The sequence below is a fragment of the Ceratotherium simum genome, chromosome 1 (genome assembly GCF_057802395.1).
Source record: "Ceratotherium simum simum isolate JZ-2026a chromosome 1, ASM5780239v1, whole genome shotgun sequence".
NCBI lineage: Eukaryota > Metazoa > Chordata > Mammalia > Perissodactyla > Rhinocerotidae > Ceratotherium > Ceratotherium simum.
In genome coordinates this window covers 10616801-10641365 of record NC_141900.1, presented here as the reverse complement: position 1 = coordinate 10641365, position 24565 = coordinate 10616801, and the positions used below count along the sequence as shown (strand labels likewise).

The following is a 24565-nucleotide window of genomic DNA, read 5'->3' as shown; positions in this document are numbered from 1 at the left end:
AACTTTTCTCCAAAACACACAGAAAATAAATTCTAAAAAAACAAGAAAGCAAAGTCACCAGTAATTCAACTACTCTGAGAAAAAGTAATTTACTGTTAGGATTGTTTCTTTCTCTTTTGCTCTTGCTTTCTCATGTTAAGCTTCACCACAGAACTCCTTCAGTGTATAAACACAAACATGAGGGTGCATGCAGCCAAGCACTCACACACACACATACAGTCAGGCCCACACAGGTTTTCCTGTCTCTCCAGCACTTAGAATAGTGCCTTCCCCAAACAAAGAAGGAGGGTTAGAAGGAGAGGAGGGTCAGGGCTCTAGCATTAGCTGTGTGCTGTGCCTGGATGTCATGATGTTTAGCACAGCTCACAAGTCCGTTGTCCTACCTCTTGCACAGTGTGTATTCTCTAAAGGGCCTCTGGTAGGCTGCATGCATGGCTACTTCAGCCCACTGGGAGTTTTCTTATAAAATATTGAGGTTCGAAACAGAAAGAAGAGATTTTCTTCTTCTCTCTGTTTCTCACAAGAACTCTCTTGGACCCTTTACAAATTTGTCCATCCTTCTCTCATAACTTTTGAATTGTTATGATTGAGATCTTCCTAAAGTATTTTTGAGTTATTTAATTCTTAGCCTGTGCCAACCCAGACACAAAACTTGTTCTGGTCTTGCTCTAAAATAAGAACCTGAATTACATCTAAATAACAAAAAGGGAAATGCAATTGATTCTTCTTAATGAAATTTAGTATCTCATGCACACAAATTCAGGTGGATTTTGACTTTTCTCATGCACAAATTTACAATTTAGTGGACCTGTATTAGACACACACATACCCATACCCATACATATTTTACAAAACTCATTTATTTTACAAAAACTCAACCACACTATTTTTAATGTTTCATGAACACATCAACCTAATTTTTGTAAAATTGGCAATGTTTTTAATGTATTTCTCTACATAAAAATTCTTTATCTATAGCATAATTTTTAATGTCATGGTATTTGTCATCAATGAATGTATCATAATTATTTGGTCCATTTTCTATTATTGGAAACTGTTTCATTTTTACTTTTTGCAATGATAAATAGTATTGCTACAATCAGTCTTCTACAAACATCTTTTAAAATATCTCCAATTATTTTCTTTAAAAAATTACTAAAAGTGAAATTCCAACAGAGGATTCTGGGAAGATGTTGGAGTAGAAAGCACCAGGATTCTGTCTCCCCACCTACACAGTAATTATGTTGGCAGAATCTGTCTGATATAATTATTTTGGAATTCTGGAGTCTATTGAAGGCTTGCAACTTCCAGGGGAAGACTTGGACCACAAAGTGCAGTTAACTTTAGTTAATTCCAGCTCTTAGCACAGTAGCAGTTACCCATTTTCCACTCCCAGCCTTGTGGCAGGCAGCTGTGCACATGTTCCTGAAGCAGCTTGCATGCAACTTGCAGGAGCCAGGATGCACAAACAGGACCCTTTACTCCAAATATCAGAGATCTTTGCTTTAATTGCTGATTGCTGCTTCTGATCACAGAGGTATAGACAAAGATGCAGGAAGCCATTGTTGTTGCATCTCCCCCCAGTGTGGCAAGCCCCTTCCTTTCTTACTTAAGTGACTTCCAGGAGATTTAAAGGGCTAGCATCAATTCCCCTGATCATTTTTCTTTTTTTTTCCCTTTTGGGAGCCATGCAAAGACTAGGACATTCAAGAGTAACTGCGTGTATGAGGAAAATTAGAAAATGACTGCACATGCCCAGAGAAAGGCTCAGAAAAGACCCTAGAATGCCTTAAGTTTATACCTCAGACTGATCCTCAGCATAGAGACAACAACAGGATTCATAAAAACAAAGACAGTAACAAAAAACAGCACACCTGGGGAAGGGGGAGAATCTGATTTCCAGAGTTATCACATTATTAGATTCAAATGTCCAGTTTTCAACAAAAAAAATCACAATATATACAAAGAAACAGAAAAGTATGGCTCATTCAAAGGAAAAAAATAAATCAACAGAAACGGTCCTTGAAAAAAAACCTGATGGCAGATCTACTAGACAAAGACTTTAAAACAATCACCTTAAGGATGCTCGAAGAACTAAAGGAAGATGTGGAGAAGTCATGAAATTGAAATTGACGTATGAACAGAATGGAAATATCAATAAAGACATAGGAAACCTAAAAAGAAACCCAAAAAAATCTGGAACTGAAAAGTAAAATAACTAACATGAAAAATTCACTAGAAGGCAGATTTGAGCAGGCAGAAGAATCAGTGAACTTAAAGATAGGACAATGGAATTTATCTAGTCTGAGGAACAGAAAGAAAAAAGATTGAAGAAAAGTGAACAGAGCCTAAAGGGCCTGTGGGACACCCTCAAGGGGACCAATATGCACCTTATGGGAGACTCAGAAGAAGAGAGAAAGGGGCAGAGAGAGTATTTGAAGAAATAATGGCTGAAAACGTCCCAAATTTGATGAAAGACATGAATATAAACATCCAAGAAGCTCAACAAACTCTAAACAAGGTGAATCAAAGAGACCCATACTGGGACACATTATAACCAAACTTTCAAAAGCCAAGCACAAAGAGAGAACCTTGAAAGCAGCAAGAGAGAAGAGAATCATCACATGCAATCATCACATCACAATCTTCATCAAGATTATCAGATTTCTCATCAGAAACTTGGAGGCCAGAGGCAAGCAGGCCAATATAGTCAAAGTTCAAAGGGAAAAAAACTGTCAACTAAGAATCCTGTCCTACATCTGGCAAAATTGTCTTTCAAAATTGAAAGAGAGGGCTGGCCCCATGGCTTAGCGGTTGGGTGCACGCGCTCCACTGCTGGTGGCCCAGGTTCGGATCCCAGGTGCGCGCTGATGCACCACTTCTCCAGCCATGCTGAGGCCGTGTCCCACGTACAGCAACTAGAAGGATGTGCATCTATGACATACAACTATCTACTGGGGCTTTGGGGGAAAAAATAAATAAATAAAATAAAAAAAAATTGAAAGAGAAATTAAGACACTCCCAGATAAACAAAAGCTGAGGGAGTTTGTGACTACTAGACCTGCCCTGCAAGAAACAATCAAGGGAGTCCTGCAGGTGAAATGAAAGGACATGCGAAGCCATGTGGAGAAATTAAGATCTCAATAAAGGTAAATATATGGGATTTTATAAAAGCTAGTATTATAGTAACAATGCTTTGTAATTATAGTTTTTGTTTTCTACATGATTAAGACACCAATACATTTAAAGAAATAAAATTGTTAGTCTAAAAGCTATTATTATTGTAACTTTGCTTTGTAACTACAAATCTTGTTTTTTACGTAACTTAAGAGACTAGTGCATTTAAAAAAATTATTAATGTATGGTTTCAAGCACACAATGTTTAAAGATGTAATTTTGTGACATCAACAACTCAAAGGGGTGAGGATGGAGCTGTAAAGGAGCAGTTTTTGTGTGCTATTGAAGTTAAGCTGGTAGAAAGTTAAATTAGAGTGTTATAACTTTAGGAGGTTAAATGTAATGCCGTGGTAACCACAAAGAAAAGAGCTATAGAATATATATAAAGTGAAAGAAGAAAGAAATGTAAACATTTTAATACAAAAAAATCAACTAAACACAAAAAAACCAATAATGCAGGAAATGAGGGCGAAAAAAAAGCTACAAGGAATATAGAAAACAAATAAAAAAGTGACAGAAGTAAGTCCCTCCTTATCAGAAATTACTAAATGTAAATGGATTAAACTTTCCAATCAAAAGACAAAGATTGGCAGAATGAATGAAAACACATGATCTGACTGTAAGTCGTTCGCTAGAGACTCATTTTAGAACCAAAGACATGAATAGGTTGAAAGCGAAAGGATGGAAAAGAATTCAGCAAAGTAGCGGGATACAAAGTCAATACACAATAATCAGTTGCCTTTCTATACAGTAACAATGAACAATCTGAAAAGGAAATTACAAAAATAATTTCATTTACAATAGCCTCAAAAAGAATAAAATACTTAGGAATTAACTTCACCAAGGAGACGAAAGACTTACACAATGAATACTACAAAACATTCCTGAAAGATATTAAAGAAGACAAAAAAAAAATGAAAACACCTCCCATGTTCATGAATTGGGAGACTTAATATTGTTAAAATGTCAGTACTACCTAATGTGATCTATAGATTCAATGCAGTACATATCAAAATCCCAATGATGTTTTTTGCAGAAATAGAAAAATCCATCCTAAAATTCATACGGAATCTCAAGAGACCTTGGATAGCTAAAAAATCTTGAAAAAGAATAACAAAACTCATACTTCCTGATTTCTAAACTTACAAAGCTACAGCAATCAAAACAGTGTAATACTAGCATAAAGAGAGACATACAGACCAATGAATTGAATAGAGAGTCCAGAAATAAACCCTCACATATATGGTCAAATGATTTTTGACAAGTGTGCCAAGGCTATTCAATAGGAGAAAGAACAATCTTTTCAACAAATGGTACTGGGGAAACTGGATATCCACATGCAAAAGAATGAAGTGGGACTCTTACCTAATACCATATACAAAAATGAATTCAAAATGAATCAAAGACCTAAATGTAAGACTTGGAACAATGAAACTCTCAGAATAATACATAACATAAAAGCTTCAGGACATTGGATTTGACAATGATTTCTTGGATACGATACCAAAGGCACAGGTAAGAAATGAAAAAACAGACAAGTTGAATCTATTGAAAATTTTAAAACATTGTCATCAACAGAGTAAAAAGGCAATCCACAAAATAGGAGAAAATATTTGCCAATTATGATTTTGATGAGGGATTAATATCCAGAATATATAAAGAACTTCTAAAACTCAACACCAAAAAAGAAACAACCTGATTCAAAAATGGGCAATAGAATTGAATAGACATTTCTCCAAAAAAGTATACAAATAACCAATAAAAACATGAGAAGATGCTGAACATCACTAATCATTAGGGAAATGCAAATCAAAACTACAATGAAATACAATCTCATGCCCACTAGGATGGCTACTATCAAAAAAACCAGAAAACGTGTCGATGAGGATGTGGAGAAATTGGAACACTTGTGCACTATTAGTTGGTATGTAAAATGGTATAGCTACTGTGAAAAACAGTATGGCAGTTTTCCAAAATATTAAAAATAGAATTTCTGTATGATCCAGCAATTTCTTTTCTGGGTATATACCCAAAAGAATTGAAAACAGGGCCTCAAAGAGCTATTTGTAAACCCATGTTCATAGTAACATTATTCACAATAGCTAAAATGTGGAAGCAACCCAAGTGTCCATTGACAGATGAATGGATAAGCAAAGTGTGGGGTATACATACAATAGCATATTATTCAACCTTAAAAAGGAAGGTAATTTGGACACATGCTACAACATGGATGAACCTTAATGATCTTATGCTAAGTGAGATAAGCCAGCCACAAAAAGACAAATAGTGTATGATTCCACTTATATAAGTTACCTAGAGTAATCAAATTCATAGAGATAAAAAGTAGAATGGTAGTCACCAGGGGCTGGGGGGAAGAGGAATGGGGAGCTATTGTGCAATGATTATAGATTTTCAATTTTATAAGATGAAAAGAGTTATGGAGATGGATGGTAGTAATGGTTGCAAAATGTTAACCTATTTACTACCACTGAACTGTATACTTAAAAATGGTTAAGATGGTAAATTTTATGTTATATGTATTTTACCACAATAAAAAATTTGGGGAAAAAAAGTGAAATTGCTAGGTCAAAACATATGCGTACTGACAAATTGGTGATGTCTGTCATCAAATTGACTTCCAGAAAGTTTGCACCTCTTTACTGATTGGAGAGATCATTTGTCCTTTAGGAGACGGATATACTAGAGTACCTCTATCATGTGCTCCTCCCTCCTCACTCTTTATTTATGTCCCCTGAGAGTCCATAAAACACTGCTTTGTTCTCAAAGATAGATATGATTATGAAAGTGTTTGGAATAGAGCATATCTCTAACATACATTGGGGAAGGGAGCGCTTTCATGCTATCCTTGTTGGCTACGGATTCTAGTGAAATTAAAATGGTCTCTGTCTTCAGGATGTATGGGAACATGCTGGGATGGCAGAGGCCAAGTCACTAACCTACCTAAGGCAGAGGTTATGTAAAGTAGATTTGGACACCATAGTAGACGGTGGAGCCAGTGTGGTTATCACAATGGTCTGACTGATGGAAATCTCTGGAGCTCTACTTGCCATTTCCTTCTTGATTAATATTTATTGCATTTTAATCATTTGTTTGCAATTTTGCGTTATTATATCATTAGCACAGTGACAGTATCCAGTAACCCAGGCAACCATGAGTGGTGCTGAGGCAGTTTAGTCTTAGCCACAATGTTTTCTCCACTTGATGGAATGTTCGTGGCTCATCTTCTCATGATAAAAAGATCATAAATATTCCACTTACCTCTTCCTTCTTTTCTTGTATATTTCTTCTTACATTTTACTAATTAAGCATAGGCTCCTAAATTCACTAATCTTATATATTGTTTCTATAAATATAGTATACAGAATGCTTCCAAACACATAATTATTTTATATACTCCAATTTTTCTTTTTTTATAGTTTAATTTTACTCTTTAATTCATTTTGAAGTGAGCTTATTTTTTCTAATTACTTAAAGAATAATCCAATTACCATGTGTTAAACAATTCCTATTATTCCCATGGATCTGAACTACCAATTCTATCATATTCTAAGATATCATGTGCTTAGGTAGATTTTCTATATTTTCTCTTCAGTTTCATTGATGTGTCAGCCTATTTTGATAATGATACTATACTGTTAAAGGTATTGTAACTGTATATTATGATGTCTGGCAATGAAAGTGGTTCTTAATATGCTTCCTTCTGCAATTTGTGTGTGTGTGAGGAGAGGATTGGATAATTTTTTCTACACTACATGTTCTTCAAGATGACCCTTAGCTTCATTTTGCTGATTATGAAAAGTGTCTATTTTGTATTTTGTATAGAGCTACTTGAAATTTTAAAATCAACTTTGAAAAAATTGGTCTCTTTATGATATTTCGTTTTCCTTCTCTTATCCACCTCTGTCCCAGTAGGAACATAGTATGCTTCTCAATATATATGATTTTAAAAAGTATTTCTAAGTCATTTTTGTTGTTTTCTTCACTTAAGACCTGAATCTTCATTCTTAAGATTATTTCTACACATTTTATATTCTTATTTCAATATTTAATACTAATATCTAATAACACTTGAGTACTTACTGAGCACCAGGCAGTGTCTCAAACCCCTCACCTATATTATTTCATTTATTCTTCCAAAATGCCATATGATGTAGGTATTATCATTATTCCTTTTTTGCAGGTAATTAAACTGAAACCTAAATAGATTTAATAATTTGCTCAAATTCATCTTATCTTATTTACTACATCAAGGAATCTCAAACTTTAGAGAGAAAAGAACTACCTGATGGTCTGTTTAAAATTGTATAATTTCAGATTCCTTGGCCTATGTTCTGAGGTTTTGAGTTAGAAAGTCTTGGATGGGTCTCAGGAAACTGTACCCCTCCTCCCCCATGCTGGTGTGGGTGACGTGTGGTCTACACCTTGAGAAGAACTGCAGTGAGCTGTGGAGAATGTGATGGCATCTTTTCCCATTCTATTTTCTTACTGGTTATTTTGCTGGAATATTAATAGGAAACCAATTTATGTCTGTGTATTTATTTTATATCTTGCCATCATATAACCCATAATGCAAAACCACATGCAAAAAAAGTTTTTACTTTATCTTTTTGGGATAATGAGATAGATGATCATAGCACCTGGACTAGTGCCTCAAAAACTACTAAATGAATGAATAACCTGAAAATATTGTAAAGTGCCTCTCTTTGATGGCCTTTATATTTACATTGATGAAGTATTTTCTATTTAGCTAGAATTCCCAGAATAATATTCACTGAGAGTATCAGCAGTGGGAAGAGGAAGTGTATGTATTCATATTGTCAAGTTTGTTCTTCTTTGTCCCTGCTTCTTAATATTCATCATAGACAAACAAAAGACAACAAAGATGTGAATTCTGACAGGCTATCGTTATTTTCCTAAATAGCCATTGAGCTATTATCCATTTTTTAGTATAATTAATTTTTGTAAATATTTTTATATTCTTAGAATAGTCTAAATATTTTTAAAAAAACAGATCTTAAAATTTACTTGACTGTTTAAAATTAAAACAGCAGTGTCCATAAAGTAATTTGATAAAACAAATCATGAAATACTCAAATGCAAGTTAAGAAAAAAGAGAAATATAATTTAAAAGATTTGTTTTAAAGTGGCACTGTGGAGGATCAGAATTGGCCACCCCAAAAATATGTCTCTTTGGTTAAGGACAAGAGAATCTGAAAGAAACTCTGACCTTCCCCCACTAACTATCTTAAATTCTTTTAGGTAGTATAAATTCACCATAAAAAATTCTGGGTACAGGTAGACTGTGAGGGTCCTTGCTAAGCCCATTCTTATAATGGTTCTGTTTACCAAACATTTGCTTTTCCAGCTCCATGTGAATTGCCTCCCTCCTCTTTGAAGTCCCAAACCACTGCCCCTAACATCCTCCTTTGTCTTTAGCTGAAGATGGTATTTAAGGTGGTGGCTTCAGCCATTCTGGTGAGTTACTCAGTTTCCTGGGTTTCTCCCATGAATACATGTTATTAAACTTTGTTTGATTTTCTCTTGTTATTCTGTCTCATGTGAATTTAATTCTTAGACCCCAGGCAGAAGGACCTAGAGGGTAAAGGAATTGTCTTCCTCTCCTAAAGTTTAGTGACTTGGATGGGATACAACTTAACTGGCTGGATGCTGCTCACTCCTGGAACTACTGCAGCTGAGAGATCCTGGACTCCTGACAAGAGCTGGCAAGAGGTAATTGTTCTTACCATCTCAGTCTCCCAGATCTCTACCTGCAGGGTCCAGTGGAAGTGAGAGTGGTGAGTTTTGTTTCCTTTTCTAAGTTTAGATTAGCAAGAGAAAATATTGGTGAAGCTAGCTTCTTGGACTCAACGACTCTAGGAAATTTGGTTTGAGTACTCATTGGTTTATTGATCATTTTCCTCCCAGATATGGTTACTATTTTTCCTTGTTCTGTCTTTTGTGTCATTTGTCATAAAAAGGAAAAACCATAGAGCAAGATACAGGCATTTCTATAAGCCTGTTGTCTGGGCTTGTCCGGATGAAGTTTTTTCTTTTTTCTTATTCTATGTCTTGAGATCATCTTGGCTTTGTGACCTTTCTGGTCTCCACCATCTGGAGGATGCATATACTGGCACACATCTTGGCGGCCAGTTGAATAGACTGAGATTATGAGTCTCACTCTCTTTGTCTGGCTGTGTCAGCTCTCAGGGGAGTTTTTCATAAGGATTCCCAATTGCTTTCATAAGGGGCATTTGTCATTTCAACCTTCATTTCTTGTTCACTCTGCCTGTGCAACAAAGACCTTTACTTTCTTAGACTATTTTTGGGGAGTGAACTTTTTGGATATTGTGAGGGCTGCTTCTTTTGCACTCTCTTTTGGGGACACCTCTTGCATCCATGGCTAATCTGTAAAAGGCTTACTGGCTTGAGTTGCTATTAAGATCCTACTCATCAATGTGGCCAGACGATGGATCAGTTAAATCAGAAAAACTGCTAAATTGGAAAAAAAAATTTTTTTGAGAGCTCTGATAATTATTTTATTGGTACTTATGAAAAGGCCAAATTAAAAAAAAAGAAATAAAAAATAATGGCCAGCCTTAAGACCCTGACTCAGGCTACAATTACATTGAGAAAATGTAAAAGTGTAAGTATTGATAAGGTTATAAAGGTTGGAATGTTTGAGCTAATATTACGTAAAGTGGTTATATCAACTTTGCCTGAGTATATTTTAAAAATGTTTGACTGGGAATGCTTCCCTATCCAATATTGTAAGATCAAGACCTGTTGTTAAAGTCCTAATGGAAACTATGATTAGAGGTATAAGAGTTGGTGGAATTCAGATGAACTTATGTAGAAAAATTGATATATTTATGGGCTTTATGTGAAATGATTACATCTCTTTTTGCCTGATTAAACTGTGCAGGTAGACATTGGTCTCACAGGGGACTGTTTCCCCTGCCTGATTGTAAGACAGCATATAAATCTGCCCTTCAGACAATGTTAATTAAACATGCTAAAGGGAAGTCAATAGGGTTGCTTGATCTCACACAGTGTGAAATAAAGGCTGGAGGCTAATATCGGGTGCTAATAAAGAAGATAATGGGGGCTCCCCCCTGCAAGGTAAATTGGTCTGGGGTTGAACTGCACACTTAGAAAAATGGGCCTTTGTTAAATGCTTTGTGCAGACTTTTAAAGGTGTGATACGTTGTCCTAAATTTTTAAAACAATAGCTGTGGAGTCTTTGTGTATGTGTGTCTACATGTATGTTACATATATGTGATATTCTACCTCTGGATGGTATGGACAAAATTAAGAGCTCTGTTTAATTGGCTTAAAGTAAGTGCTTACATAAATTATTTCTAAATGTAAAAGAAGCTAACCCAAATGTCTTTCAAGTTAACGTAATATGAAATAATCTTTGGTGAATGAAAGCTTGTTTAAGTTTGTTGGTTTGATTAAAATAGACATGTCCTCAGAGTTATCAGCATTGGATATGATGCAGACATGCAGCTTGGCTTTGCTAGTCAAATAAGCTCATGCTATCAATTTAAAAAATTTGTCAGCAAAATAATAGCTTTAAATAATAGCTGATTTTGTCTAATGTCTCATGAAGTTTTTGTGGGTAATCTGAACATAATTGTTGGGATCAAATGATTTAAATGTGAGACAAGAGTCATAGATAAACTTTTAGCAATAATTATAGTTTATGACGTGTACTGAAAATAGCTTCCAAAATCTCTTTGGTAACTTAAAACTTTGAAGTTTTGCTGGGATAAATTAAATGATAAAAAATTCATTGAGTGTCTAGATCATTTCCAAATAAGATAAAATACTGAAACATTAATTGCTAAACATGTCTAAATTTACCTACTTTTATTACAGAGAAACTAAAAAATGTTTGGGTCTATTAGTAAACATGTCTTGTATTTTATTAAAAGATTGTACTATGAAGTAACAGGTTTCTAGAAATTAAAAAAAGCATTTATAAATTTGCCAATCCACAGAATGCTAAAGTAAAAGTTCATAATTGCTTACTTCTTAGTTTTCACTAAAAATTAAAGTCTATATGGGTTAAAAATTCTAAGTAATATACATAATTAAAGCTACTAAACTTAATAAAGAAAACATCTTTATGTTCGAGGAAAGTGAGATATATGTTATTAATAAAAAAGGTGTAAATAACAGAAATATGTTTGTTTGGTGAACAAAGACAAATTTGTCCTAAAGTACTAGGAAAAAAGGAAAAAGAAGGCATTGGACAAATTCTGAATGTAAGGAGAAAGTTATAGAAGGTTTGTGGAGGAAGAACCCTGAGGAAAAAGTTGTGCATCGTCAAGTTGACTAAGATTGAAATGAATTTAAGTAAGTGAATGAGTTTTAATATCAAAAGTAAGCTGGTGCAAGGTTAGAATTTGATTTTTTTCCCCCTCTTAAAACAATACTTTTCTTAAACTTTTAGTCTGCTCTTGGTAAAGAGATTATAAAAGGTTTTTACATTTTATCAAAATAAATTTCCTATATTGTTTTTATCAGGTCTTTAATCACGTGTTAAAGGGTTTCCTTCAACTATTTAATTTTCTGCATTCACCTAAAATTCTTTTTCACCATGGATAAATGGATAATTAAACATTGTTTCATAGGGACCTATGATATTGTGTGGGTAAATGTTATTGATATAAGTGTTTTAAAAATTATATAACATTCCTAAAATTCTGATCTGTGTTGGTTGTCATTCATAATTCTAGTAAATATTTTAGTGTTGTATGTCACAGAAATAACCAAGTTTCTTTGTCAATTGCTATTTTTAAGTCTTTCATCATTTACAGATAGTTTTGTATTACACTGATTCTTTTGCAAAAATGTTTCCTCTTCAGAGAGATTCATGAAAAGGACTCTGACATTTACTCTAGAATACAGATTTCTGACAAACTTGCAGATCATAAAACTGAACTGGATAAAAAAAAATTACAGAACTCTAATGGAGAAACTAATGACTTCATGAAACTGCTAACAGAAGATCAAAATCGAGTTGATTACATGACACTAAATGAACTAAGGATAATTACAATTTTATGACTTTTTGTTTAAAATATTGCCAATTTTTTAATGTTTTGTTTTTTTTCAGATTTAAGGAAAACTTTTTCTCTATTCTTTTAAGCTGTGACTTATAACAATTTGGTAAATTATACCTTTGTAAGCAAAATTGAAACTTTTATCTTTTTCTCCCTACCTGATCCCTCCAGAGTTTAGAAGCTCTTTAGTGAGAGAATATTCTTGTTTTCATGGCAATATAATTATTCTCATAAGTTCAATAAGCATCTGTTCTCCTTATAACAGGACACAATTGGAAACATTGGTTATATTACCAAAGCTTTGACTGGAATGTCATATTTGAGAGAAACACACATAGAGTCAGATATGATCACACAGCTTTTGAGGAATAAAGGGTAGACTTTCTGAAATACAGCCACTTGACAATATTGACCTGGTACCTTGCTTACAGGATTCCCATCAACCTTACCAGGTGAGTCAAGAGGGTCACTTCTCTGGCAGGTGCCTGGAACCTCGAAATATTTTGGGGAACCTCAAAAGAAGAGAGGAATTCATGCAAATCTGTAGGTATTACAAGCTTTGTCTGATGACAAGTCCTTGGCTTTGCTTTCTTGGCCTTGAGAGGCCTTTAAAGCTCAATCTGAGATTCCTTGTAAAAAGTTCCAGCAAAACAGATTTGAAAGAGCCTATATGATCAATTGCTATTCTTGCTGTACTTATGTAAATAAATGGGCCAAACTTATTGAAACTAGACTTATTTTGCCAACCAACAAGTCTTAATTTGGTGATCTGTAGTAAAAATGAGGGAGATTTTACAGAAAAAAATTATGTTTCAGTAAAAAATATAATAAACAATTGTGGACATTGGATTCTAGTTCTGTTAATTGTCTTTGAGGTTTTTGTTTTCTACCTATAAACTGGACTGGATCCTGAATTATTATAGTCTTCTAAAATATCTGGCAACAAATCTCTAAACTAACATTTTCAATGATTTTCATTTGGACTCATTGAGAACTAAAACCACCCTTTTTCCTGAAGCCTTGCAAACTAAAACTTGATAACTTGATATAAAGTTAAGAGAGATCACCACAATAGCATGCCTGTTGCTATGTAAGCCACTCAAAAGGATGCCTGAACACCAGATGACATCATCAGAGACATTTCAAGCTACAAAAGATGCTTTGACCCTAACATCTAGAAATCTTCTTGACTGGCTGTCCTCTGGCTCTGAAACTGATTTATAATTTGCTCCAACCATTAACCTTGTTTTTCTTTTTGTTTCCATAGAAATACTTATTAAATACCTGATTGCTGGTTTACACAATATAGGCCTAACTTTGGGAACCCAAGTGCATCACTGCCTCCTGAAATGAGTTTAACTGGACTAACCTGTTGTCAGAACTAAGAGACTGGTTCAATGAGATAAAACAATATACCAACTCAGCTTCTGGACTATGAAACTTCTTAAAGTTTCAAAGTCAGGACTGTGGGGGATCAGAATTGGCCACCCCAAAATGGGTCTCTTTGGTTAAGGACAAGAGACCTTCTCCCCCTAACTGCCTAAAAGAATTTAAGATAAAAGGCCTGTCCCCAGGACAGGCCATCGCCATAGATAATTCTGGGTACAGGTAGACTGTGAGGGTCCTTGCTAAGCCCATTCTTATAATGGTTCTGTTTACCAAACATTTGCTTTTCCATTTCCATGTGAATTGCCTCCCTCCTCTTTGAAGTCCCAAACTTTGAAGTCCCAATTAAATTGTTTCATGTCAATTTAATTCTTAGACCAACCAGAAGGACCCAGAGGGTACAGAAATTGTCTTCCTCCTCTACAGTTCTTAAGATGTAGCTCCTGAGGCTAACTCCCTTAATTTCCCACTAAAATACATAAACTCACCACACTGAAAATTAAGAGACAGAAAGCTTGTTTTCAGAACTTGAGAAGAATCTCAACTGCATAAAATCTATAGAGCCTATTTCTATAGGTTTTACATAAAACCTATAGCCATGTGGAGGTCATTAGTGTAAGACAGGAAGACAAAAATCTGATTGGAGTGGATTTTGGAGATAATGGTGATACCAGCTCAAGACAAGGTTGATATAAGGGAAGCCATATTGTAGAAAAGAAACCCTATTATAACTTTGAATGACCTCTGACAAACTAACCCAGCTGGATATGCACCCTCCAGGAGATCTAACTGCTCTGTAGATTTTATGACTCCTGCTTGTGCATATACTTCCCAGATGCAATAAGGTAATAACTTTGTTCTTTTGAGTTCCTTAGGAATGTGGTGACCCCTGAACAGAGAGTCTATGTTGATAGCCATCATCAATGAAAACTGAAAGATCTGGTGTGGTGTCTCCCAGTCTGTAACACCTGAGGGTCAACATTCTTAACCCCTTCCCCTATAACCCAGCGGCCTATATAACTGCTGTAAGATTTTGTGCCTCTGGAAGGTGGTCCTTTGAGACATTAGTCAGCCATCTTCCCCCTTGCTAGCAAGCTGTAATAAACTGCCCTTTCTTTTCCACCATCTTGCCTGTTGGCAATTGGCTTTTGTCTTGCAGTGAGCAGATCATGCCATTTGTGTGGTAACAATGGGAGGAGAGAAATTGGAAATGACAAGCATTTGGTAGAGATAACTCTCTTGGGTAAATTTGCTATAAAGGGGAGCTGAGAAATCAGGCAGCAGGTGGAGTGCACAGTGGCGTCAAAAGAAAGATTTCTTTTGTTGGGAGAAGTAACAAAATGTTTGCAAAATGATGAGAGCAACCCAGCAAGGTGGGAAAAACAATTGATGCAGAGGAGTGAGAGACACAGAGAGAGAGTAAACAAGAGGGAATGAGATCTAGTGAACAAGCTGAGATGTTGGCCTCAACATTTCATCCACGGTAACTGGAGAGGAGAAAAGGACTCTGCGGGCACAGATTCAGGAAGAGGGTAAGTGTGAGGAAGGCTGCTATGGATATCTTCCCTTAATTGCTTCTATTGTCTCAGTGGAAAAAAGTCAGGTGATTAGCTGAGAAAGATGATGGGAGGCAGGTATGGGAGGTACGAAGAGAGAGAGAAAAAAAATAGGAGTAGTCAGCCAGGAGAGGAAGAAAGAGTGGTTTGAGGATTTACCTGAGGCAGTGGTAATGAATTTAAAGGAGAGAGGTCAGTGTGATAATATGCTTTCCCATTCAACTCAATGGCTTGGCTTCGGGTGCAAGGTAGGATTATCAAAGTAACGATGACATTAAAATATATATATGTGCATAAATATGCTTCTCCTCCCCCAGCCTCTCAGGCTACTGCCTCCCATTCTTTCAAAATCCACATCACAAAGGATCCTGGAAATTAGCTGGCACTTACCCCTGTTCAGTGGATCAAAAGTGCAGGTGTGACAAGGGGAAATGGGAGAGGAAAGGGTGGAGACTTGTGCAGGTAAAAAGTCCTGTTCCTGTCACAAATGAAAGAATGACAGAAATCCCCAAAGAGGCAGAAAGCATTAAAAACAAATATGAAATGTGGTAAACTTGATATATATAAAATTTAAGGTGAAGACTGTTTGAAATAGGTCTAAAACTGAACTGGCCTCATGTCAAATCACCATCACCAGCACCACAAAACTCTTTTATATGATAGTATTTAAGTATATTTACACAAATGCAAACCTCTCAGTATGTACATTCAACTTGAGTCCACAATTGGGGCTATAAAACACTGTCAAAAAGTATATCAATAACTTATTGCTAAATTTTTTACTGACCCTATAAAATTTCCATACTCTTTGCTTCCATTGTGTGATTTTCTAAAAAGTAAATTTGGTATATTAAACATTCTGAATAACCAAACAAACCTAAACTATTCTTCCTGGGTAAAGATCTCAATTAGTAAGGAATGCTAATCATTATGCTGAATAGTCCCCAAGATATACAACGGCTTAGAGGCAATTGTGTTCTGTGTCCTCCAAGAGGATCCAAGGAGGCGTCTCTGTGGCACAGCTGTTCAGAGAATCGGCTGGTAGAGCCTCTGCCATTCTCTGGACGCCTAGTGCAGTTACCTGGGAGTGCTCACAGAGCTGCTAGAAGGGGAACGGGCCTGGAGGATTGTGTGGGGAAGGCTTCCACAGGCCAGCCTGGAAGAGACACCCTGCTCTTTGCCCCCAAGGCCACTCTTCACTGCGAGGGAGGCTGGGAACTGTGGCTAGCTGTGTGCTCAAGACGAGGAAAGCAGCAGCAGTTTGCAGCAGTCTCTACCATAATGTCCTTGTTTATGGTGAGACAGGCCTGTTTTGTATGTTTTAACTTTTGAGTTTTTGAGTTAGCTCCCTGATATGCTTGCCCAAAACGCTCTGTGACTGCTGGCTTCCTCCTTTTGATTTTATTCATTGAGGGTAGATTCTGTCTAAAGATCAAGAGGTTTATGAATGTAAACTACCTCATGAGAGACACCAGCCTTTGGATCTCTTCGCCACACCTGTCCTGTCCTCCAGTAGGCTTTTGGGTCAGAATAGCTGGGTGGTTTTGCAAAGAGAGGAAGCTTAATTTAAAAATAAAAATTCAAGAACAAGACCTTGATTTGAGAAGTGCAGCAGGTAGGGTAGATTTAAAAGTTCCAGTGCTCATTTTAATGACTCAATCTGCTCCTGGACCAGTGAGGTGACCAGAGCAGCCATCTTTGGCAATAAAACAATTGCTCGTAAAGAAATCATTGCCACTTCTTCACTTGCTATGTAATTTGATATTTTTGATTCTCTGGTGTATTTTGCTAAAGATGTGCATACATGTATTTCAAAGAGATATCAAATTTTTCGAATTATATACAAAGTATAAATCTTAAAGGTACAGATCTGGGAAAACAAATAAGCAAACAAAATTTCTTTCTGTTTCAACTCTAAAATGTTAAGTAAAACCTGTGTAACTAACCAAATGCAGACAGAGAGAAAACAAGAAAGCCCTTAATGCAATTTCATACACACTTACTGAGTTCCTCCTACACCCGCCGGAGAGGCTGAATGAGCTGCTTGTTCATGTGTTTGTGTTTTTTTTTTTTTTTTGTGATTGTCACCTCCTCCAGTTTGGTTGTGTTTTATGTTTAATTCCAGCTTCTCTTTGCAAGAAAGGTGTTGTTTTCTAATCTTCTTTACACTTGAACATATTTTATCATTGCCAGCTGACTTGCCAGGACCCAAAAAAGGGAAGTTGCCCTCCAAGTGGACCTGATTTTTGTTCTTTTATTGAACGCTGCTGTTCTAATTCACAGCAAGAGCGATACAAAGTCTTGAGAGGGGAAGAGACAGTGCTCATATGTCAGAAAGCTTTATGCCTCTTCAAAAAAGTAGCAACATTTTCCCCCTTGTTATAACAATTGCAAACTCCATGTGGAAAATTTGTAAAATGAAATAAAAATTATATAGTTTTAAATTCAGTTACCCAGAGATAGACATTGCTAAGGCACAGGGATTTTCACTCCAGTGCTTTATAAAACTGGATCATTCTGCAGATAGAGTTTCGTGTCCTGATTTTTTTTACCCATGTAGTCATTCCTGTACGCGAAGATCTATCCAGTCTGAACAGTTGCTAAGAGGCTTGGATGAACTACCTTCACAAGTCGGGACTGCAGGGCAGGTTGAGGGACAGCATTCCCTCAGCACAGATTTTAGTGTGGAGCACACGTTTGATAAGGGCTAAACAAGGAGTAGCTGTTATTATTGCTGAGGTGCAATCTTTTCCTACTCTACAGCCTGGTTCTTTGGCATATTGGGCAGATAAAAACCCTGAAAAACTCCAACAGTTGGTGGAAATTCTTAAGAGACATTATTCTGTTCTGACGGGTAGCATTTGGCTTATAGGGACCCTACCTCTCAAGATGCAAGGTGTCATTATCAGTCCTTCCCCAGAGGGGTGCTTCATGGGTGTGCAAACTGTGTAGTGGCAAAGGGCCTCACCCTGAGAAGCACCCCACTCTCGAAAGGGTCTTGAATGCTCTACTGCCGCCATCTTGAAATTTTTAAACATTGTATCTCTGAATTTGTATTACTTATAGGTGAAGTCTGATGGGACAGTAGAGCTTGCTTGTGAGAAGAGATATGCACAATTTGTGTGCCTGCCATTCCTTTGTCCCCTAATTGCATATAGCATTCAGATTCCCCGTGAGCACAGAATTCCTGTGGATCCGCCATGCTGGGACTTCATCGGGACTCACAGTGAGTTACAAGGCAAGGTGTTACCTCTATGTCCAAGAAAGCAGGGTGCTGACAGCCCCGAGAGGTCACACTTTCTGTCTGAACTAGAACTTGCATTCTAAGAAATATGAACAATCAGGGAACCTTTCTTGCTCTTGTTACTTTCCGATATTAGCCAACCACATATGCTGAAAATGATAACATAGAAGGAAATGGAAAAAATAGGGCACCCCTAGTTCCTCTTCCTTCAGTTCTTCCTTATGAGCAAGCTGATGGAAGAAAGTGTTGGTAGAATATTCATTAGTCAGAAGATGAAGTAAAAACAGTAGGGTTTTGTGTTGTTTCCACTATTTTGATAAGAACAAAGAACAAATGTATGAGCTAGAAGATACAAATTTGTGGATCTTGACTGTTGAGTAGGTGTTCTATGTTGCTTTTTTTGATATTTGCTGCTTCCAGGTAAGCCCCTTGACCTCTAGGAGGGAGACCACCAACAAAACAGTTTTCATTTTAAGCCATGAGTAGTGGCTGGTTCTCATAGTCATGCTGGGTTCTCTGTTTGGGGCTAGTTGTGCCCTCCGTCCCAGCCACTATTTTGGACACAGCACTTACAGAAAATCTATACTCCCCAAGGAATGTGGTGGGAGCCTTAATCGCCAAGAACCACACCTCCACCTCCTTTCACCTCTGTGGCAGTCTTGCTTACAGGTCTTGCTGGATGCCTGCCTGCTCCATCTCTAGATTTTAATAATTCTGATATTTCCAGTGTGGGGTCTGGAGAACCAGACGTTTTCCTGATCAAAGTCTAAATTATATAATCCTTGTAACTTTATTTTATTTACCTTTCCATCTTCATTTATAAAGACAAAACTCAGAATCTCCCTGGAGATGTGTACTTTATTATATGCCAGGGCATCTAAAGCATTTTCAGTCAATAAAATGATACACTCAAATCTTCGTCCCCTTAAGGTTTTTTTTTTTTTTTTTTTTTTTTTTGTGAGGAAGATCAGCCCTGAGCTAACATCCATGCCAATCCTCCTCTTTTTGCTGAGGAAGACTGGCCCTGGGCTAACATCTGTGCCCATCTTCCTCCACTTTACATGGGATGCTGCCACAGCATGGCCTGTCAAGCGGTACATCAATGGGCACCCGGGATCTGAACCGAGGCCGCCAGCAGCAGAGCACACGCACTTAACCTCTACCCCACGGGGCCAGCCCCCCTTAAGGTTTTTTTTGATGCTACCTTAATGAGGTGCTGCAGAAAAGTGAACTTGGTCTCTAATGATTGATATACAGTCTGTATAGAAACATGCATGGTCCAAAAATATAGTTGAAGAGATACATTTATTTAATTTCTTTCATTATTCAAGCCACTGCTTTATATGTACGGCAGATGCCTGGTACATCTTTGTTCAGAGATGCCATTCTTCAATAGTTACTGCATGTTTTTATTTTTATTTATTTATTTATTTTTTGTGAGGAAGATCGGCCCTGAGCTAACATCAGCCAATCCTTCTCTTTTTGCTGAGGAAGACTGGCCCTGGGTTAACATCCGTGCCCATCTTCCTCTACTTCATATGGGCCACCACCACAGCATGGCTCGACAAGTGGTGCATCGGTGCGTGCCTCGGATCCGAACTCGTGAACCCTGGGCCGCCACAGCAGAGTGTGCACTTAACCATCCGCGCCACTGGGCCGGCCCCTGGACCTTTTTAAATAACTTAAAAATGTACAGCCTGTGATCTATGCACTGGCGGAGTTTGGCTTTCTCTGTGTGTGTGTGTGTGTGTGTGTGTGTGTGTGCATGCACACATGTGCATTCTCTAAGAACAGGGTTCTCTTGGTGAATTCCAGTTCTTATTTGTACAGCTAGCTTTTAAAGAAAATTGTTCTGCCATTAGAAGTAATTAAGGACCCCCACCTTTTCTATCATCAGTGAATTTAGTTAACATGGTGGTTCCTTGCTTTGCGAGATTAGCAATTAAAACAGTTCTAACTCTCCTCATCAACACATGCCTGAGAAATTAAAATAGATGCCTATTCTTAATTGTTGCTGCTTGTGCTGGCTCTTTGTATGATGATCTTCAACCAGTTTTCTGTTCATATATTTGTATTCATCTGAAGCGTCATTTCAAACCATTTTCTAAGGTTTTCAGAGACACTATATCCTAAGCTTTAGTAAAGTCATCATCAAGCAAGTTAAAATAAAGGCACTCCTACTGATCTATTCGTATTCAGAACCTATAATGAACATTCATTTCTTATGCAAAGATATGTGTTTAAAACAATGCAGAGCTGAATTTTAGATCAGTGCTTACTGCCTAAGGCACTGAATAAACCAGGCAAAAGAAAAATAGAAAAATAAGTCACTTTGCCTTGCCTTCTTCCCTTGCTGAACATTTTCTTGTTATTATTATTGAATCCTGCCTCCTACAATGGCCAATTGCTTGTTGTGGTTGCTTCTTGTAGTGCTGTTGCTGTCTTCCATCTTGATCTGAGAAGTGATTCTTAAAAATGGGAAGCCTTTCTTACTTGTGTGTTACTGATTCATTATTTAACGAAATCTTTGGTCTGCCAATGAGAATGCTCCCATTTAAAATTAATCCTCCCAGAGTTATATAGCCCTGTGATGACAGGGGCTGAATGTTGGGTAGGTGACCATTGGGACTATTGGCAGTTTCCTCATGGATGATGAATTCAAGAAATGGGTGGTGAGGCACATCTTTGAGGATAGAATAGAGTATCAATAAAACATCTCTAAGGTTATAGGACCACTCCAGACCTCTTGAATGAGCTTTTTGCTTGAATATCAATTGCCTATTTGACATCTCCACTTGGAGGTCTCAAGGGTTAGACTCAGTGTATCCTGAAATGAAACTATGATGTTCCCATCCAAGGCTACTAGATGCAAACACAGTTTTCCCTATCTCAGGGTGGCACCATCCCCTGCCTAATCATAAAAGCCAGAAACCTTGATATTTCTTCCCCATCTCTTCATCCTGCTAACTCCTAATCTTTCAGGTCCCAGCTTAATACTTTAGAACCTCTATTGACTCCCAAGCTATGTCTGTCATTTTGCTTTCTTACATTGTCCTGTATTTTTTATGCATATCATTTATTAAGTTAATCAATTATTCTTTAAGTGGGTGATTATTTGTGTATCTGTCTCTCCTATGTTAGAATGTAAATACCACAAGAGCGGAGACTGAAACAATTTGTCCACCATGGCATTCTCAGCTCCCTTTGCTTGCTTGGTACCTAGCATTTAGCAGACACTTGGGAAAGGTTTGTAATATGAACAACGAACATGTTATGACTGTTGTTAATGATGTACGAGCATCAGAAAGATTCCTCAGTGTAACCACCCCTCCCCCTGCTTGCCTTGCAACACACAAATGCATCGACAATATTCTACCAGTACTGTTGACAAGTACTTTTCTTGAAATCTGAATGGCTTCTTGAGAGTACAAAATTCTCATTCCCAACTTAATTTTATTCACTTTATTATATATCACCTGTAAGATTCTAGAGGCATGGGACTAAAGGAACCCATTTGTGATTATTATAAACAGCGTGGCCAAGATTGCCAGAGCTCTCCCGTATCTGCTTTTTCATCTTCCCAGAAACACAGATAAATGATGTCTCAGCGCCCTTGCAGTGAATTGGGAGTTGACTGTGTTCTGGCCAATGGAAGTGGAAGGTGTGATGTCAGCACTTCCAGGCTGCACATATCAAGCTCCTCTCCTCCAGTGGCAAGCTTGGAGGCTGCATGTCGCATATGGAGATGCCAGAGATAGAAGGAGCCTGGGTCCTTGAGTCACTGCTTGGAGGAAAACCAGCCAACTCTGATTGGGCTGTGATGTGAAGAAGAAAGAAACATTTATTGTGTTAAGCCACTGAAATTTGAGAATTGGTACAGCAATTAAACTATTAGGACTAATATAAAAAATTGATACTTTGAAAGACTGTAGAAACAAAAATCTGATGTCTGACATCACCTTAGAGTCAGGTGGCAACGAAGATGGTGATCTAAGTAATATAGTGGAAATATTGAGTAAAGTTTTTACCTGCAATATCTTGGGAGGTAGATTGTGAGCCTCGTGATTTGGCAACTCCAGCAAAAGTGGTTGGGAAAAGATCAAAGTATTAATGTGTGTTTGCTACAATTGGCTGTGTTGGCATGCTATTAAAAAAAAAGAAAAACTCAAGATAAAATTGGCTAGTTTGCAAGCAGAAAATCCAGAAATTGGGGCTGTGAAGGGTTGAAAATTCCCACTGCTTCTGGAACACAAACAGTAGGAAATAAGATATTGAAATAAAGTCTTTGAGCTACAAAGACATATTATGACTCAGCTGAATGGTGATCAGATTAAGGAGTTGTTTTTCCACTATTAAGCTGATATAGGCAAGGGCATGAGAAAGAAAAAAAAAGGAAATTTGCAAACTTTGCATATGAAAATGCTTTGGGTGTGGTTACAGCCATATGGAACTGTTTGGAAGCAAATGGATCAGAAGCCTTCTAAGTTTTTGAAGGAATTATATTGCCAAAGAAACTACAAACCTAATCTAAAAAGTCTTTGACTGGGTCATGGGCAGAAAGTGGGATCCAAAGCTATGTAGGTCCTATGAAGGAATACTCCCAACACCCAGTTCAGATGATGGAGCCTAGTGAAAAAAGGAAGGACTCCCAGACGGAAGATCCAGGGTTCTCTGAGAAAAACAGACCAGAGAGAAGCACCGGAGTCTATCCAGAGTCTATCCCCCCAAAACCAAGCACAGGGGCCTGACAATGCCTGTCCTGCAAGGCCCAAGTGTCCTTGTGGATCAGTGACTGGTACCTTTGTTCTTTTTCCAAATGGCAGTGTTTATTGCAATTATCCTGTCCTTGTATATTGAGTGGGAGGAAAGCGATCACTTGTCTCTCTAGTTTCTAGGTTGTGGCACCAAGAACAGGCACATAGGGCCTGTTGGAGTGGAACTGTCCAGAGGCCTCGGCCCTTGATTTGGATGCAGCAACTGGTGGCCCTCTGGCAGCCTCCCTGGGGAGGACCTGAGAGTCTTCTATGCATGGGAAGAATGTTCAGGAGCCTGAAAGGTCTGGTTAAGTCAGCTAGCGTTCCACAATATCTCTTTTGTCTTCTTCCTGGGCACACAGCTAAACATGCCTCCCAACATCTTTGCACTAGTGGGGCTATGTCACTGCTGGTTAATGGCACAGCCCACACAATCTCTCCCTCACCCTTGATCATTCCTTTTTCCCTTAGGTGGTGAACTTGGAAGCCACATTTTGAAGGTGGAAAAAAAAAAAATAGAAGGAGTCTACGTCCCTAAATCATTTCTTAGAGTGTTCCATGACCTGCTATGGATGAGTACGAGTGAGAAATAAACATGTTGTTTGAAGTCACTGAGATTTTGGACTTTTCTGTGTCAGAAATCAGCCTAAGTGAACAGGTAGATGGACTGCAGTTGACAGTCATGGCAGATGTGTCACAATCTTGGTCACAGGCTTAGACAGACCAAAGACTCAGCGCAGCTGACCAGCAGATCTCATTTGGGTGGGAGGGCTGCCCCTTTTTGCTCACACGCACGCTGATAAGTGGGAAGATGTGAAACCTCTCATTGCCCTGTGCAGTCTGCAGATTGAACGGGTCTTGTGTTTGATTTCTTTCCTCAATTCCCTCCTCGCTACCTGCCGATCACCCCCATCCTCCAATCCAGTTCAAGTACAGCCTTTTTCACAGAAAAGGCTCTCATCCCCACCTGCAGGCCACGTGTGCTGTTCATACAGCCCAGCAGTGTTGGTTGGTGTTCAGTTTGTTGAGGACAGCAGGTGGCAGTATTGCAGAGTGGTTGGAGCAGGACCCCCAGGCTGGAGCTCACTCGTGAATTCCCGCTTGCAGCCCTCACTAGCCCTGTGTTCTCGGGCAGAGGTTCTCTATGCTTGAGTTCTCATGGGCAAGCCGGCTGTGTGCAGAATCTCATACATGCCCAGTGCCCTGTGCCTGGCAAATACGGAGCCCTCAGACAGCTTAGCTCCTGTCGTCATCCTCCTGTCCACATTCACACCTGAGGGCAGCACCAGGGCGTCCTTGTGGGACAAGCACAGCTCACGCATCTTCTCAGACCCTGGCCTTTGGGGTCACCAGCTC

General features: G+C 37.9%; 1 long non-coding RNA gene across 1 annotated transcript; it reads left to right on the top strand.

Annotated features, from left to right (window-relative positions):
• Positions 1–928: 928 nt before the first annotated feature.
• On the top strand, positions 929–23824 carry LOC147918132 (uncharacterized). The gene is made up of 2 exons (XR_015552723.1): positions 929–8928; positions 23681–23824. It is a non-coding gene; the product is annotated as an uncharacterized LOC147918132 (long non-coding RNA).
• Positions 23825–24565: the final 741 nt, after the last annotated feature.